This window comes from Drosophila obscura, unplaced genomic scaffold (genome assembly GCF_018151105.1).
Source record: "Drosophila obscura isolate BZ-5 IFL unplaced genomic scaffold, ASM1815110v1 contig_188, whole genome shotgun sequence".
Classification (NCBI taxonomy): Eukaryota; Metazoa; Arthropoda; class Insecta; order Diptera; family Drosophilidae; genus Drosophila; species Drosophila obscura.
This window is the reverse complement of record NW_024542776.1, coordinates 184,670-187,116: the sequence shown is the minus strand read 5'-3', so window position 1 is coordinate 187,116 and position 2,447 is coordinate 184,670. Positions and strand designations below refer to the sequence as shown.

At 38.1% G+C, this 2,447-nt stretch overlaps 1 non-coding gene across 1 annotated transcript; it reads left to right on the top strand.

Annotated features, from left to right (window-relative positions):
* The first annotated feature begins 1,968 nt into the window (after positions 1-1,968).
* On the top strand, positions 1,969-2,101 carry LOC121404208. The gene has a single exon (XR_005967812.1). It is a non-coding gene; the product is annotated as a U4 spliceosomal RNA (small nuclear RNA).
* Positions 2,102-2,447: the final 346 nt, after the last annotated feature.

Sequence of the window (2,447 nt, the reverse complement as noted above, 5' to 3'; positions counted from 1 at the left end):
TTTGTACATATTTAATGAGTTTTCCGGCAACAGGGACAGAGGCAGAGACAGGTGCAAGTGCTGGGGCTGGGGCTGGGGCTGGTGGCAGAAGAGGGGGCTGGGGGCGAGTAAGCTTGCTGCTGCTGCTGCTGCTGCTGCTGATGTGGCCACAATTAGCAGATATAGTCAACATTTATGGAGTCAGGGAATATGCCATGCCCATCACCATTTTATTGCTTTGTGGGTGTTGCCGAACCCGGGACGACCTCCCGCTCACGGGACTGGGCCGCCATCAGGCCGACTTTCTTGCGCAGCTTTCCCAATCGGAGAGAAAGCTGTGACATCGATTGCAAGTAAGTTTTTTTGGGGATGTCCCAGGCTTCCATAATTGCAGGTCTACATAACATCTACAGTCCAGGTCCGCGTTCGAGCCTTTCCTTGTCCTTGTCCCTCAGCCTAAAAGTTTCCGGCATTCTGCTGACCACTTAATGAGCCAATCGGCAATCGACAATCGACAATCGACAGCTGTTGCGGCTGCGGATATCAAGTAACTTCACTAAAACGTAATCTTATCCAAGTGAATATACGTCACCCCATCCATCTATCCATACATACATACATACATACATACATACATACATACATACATACATATGTCGAACGGTCGGGGAACGGAGGTGCTTAATGGCATTGCTCACCTGTAAAAAGCCAATAAAAATGCTGGCTAGAATAACATATTACAGCCTGGCTCCCATAACAATGAACCCTTGACTTCTTCCAGACACGGGTCCGGAACGTGCCTTTTCGTGTCCTAAAGGACACGTGAAAATGTCAATAAAGGTCTGCACGGTCGCCTGGCAGGGCAAGGGGGCCAGAAACAGCAGCTGGTATGGGTTCGACTTCAGGTTCGGACTAGGGATCGGCAAGCTGGTCTGGCCAAAGACGTTCTGGCCGGGCCCTCATCCTTTTTCCTCCGCTCATCCTGTTCTGCTCTGATTGACTTTCGGAGTGACAATATGGAAGTAATACCAGGAATGCTCCCTTTCGGAGACTGCCTTATTTATTACTTTACTCTCTAATTGACAGCAATTTACGGGCTCCCCTCCTGCTCAGGGGACTGGCATGGCGGGACTGGCACGACTCGTGCCATAGTCCAAACAAAATGGCTCTTCCATGGTTCCCAAGTCCATGTCACCGCCTGACGGTCACTCTCAATCATTCCCCGCTTTCCGCTATGTCCCTAGGGTCCTGTTCTTTTGCTGCTTTCGCTGCGGTTACCAACTTACTTCATAATTGACAGCTAAGCTAATTTTGTGCATTTATTGCTCCATCTCGGTTATAAATATAAATAATTATGTGAGTCGCAACATAGGTGCATACATATGACCATGTATGTACATGTATTGTACATATGTTTGAGTATGAGTTTTTCCCTCAAAAAAAAAAAAAAAATATATGTACATATATGTATATATTATATCTTTGTGGCATTTGCAGGTTGTACTGAACATCGAGTGACCTTTGTCCTCACCTCAGGAGCTCCACAAAACTATTTTCTATTCAAATGAAACTCCGCCATCGACCATCGAACGGGGAGTACACTGATAGAAAAAAGGCGTAGTAAAAATAACTACAATCATATTTGAATTTAAAATGCGATTTTTTAATACGAATATAGGAAAATTAAATAGAATTCACTTTGATGCAAAGTCATATTTAAACTAAATACAAAACACTTCAAAATAACTATAATATATTAAATTTGTAGTTTAATATGTTTCATATTTAAATTGAATATGATTATGACTTGATTTCAAAATTTTTGTTTTTAAATCAAAAGAAAAAACTTTTTATTTTAAATATTCCATATTAAATGAAATTAAATATTTTTTGTATTTATTTTAACTATTTTTATACATATTATTTTTGTATGTCCCCCGGATTCCCAACTGGTTCCAGCTGCTGCCGCCTTGAATACACAGTTAAATTATCTTAGCGCAGGGGCATAATCACAACCAATGCAGTCCTACTCATGTTGCGATTATTTCTAGTTGAAAACTTTAACCAATTCACACCATGAGTACCATGAGTAGTCCGCGTAGGCAAAATAATAAGCAATTAGTTTAAAAATGAAATATACTCAATATAAATATGAAACATATTAAATTTAAGCATAAGCTATTTTTAAATTAAATTTGAAACAAATTAAAATTTAAGAATGAAGCATATTGACTTTAAATATGAAACATATTAAATTTAAATATAAAATATATTAAATTTAAATATGAAATATATATTATATATTATATTTATATCAAAATGTAGGTGAAAAATATTAAATTTTAATAATAATAATAAATAAATAATAATCTTGGATGAAAATCAATGGCATAAATATTAAAATCTAAGTGAAAATATAAGAATTTAAGGGCTTTTTTCTATCGGTGAACTTAATCCATTAATAATGA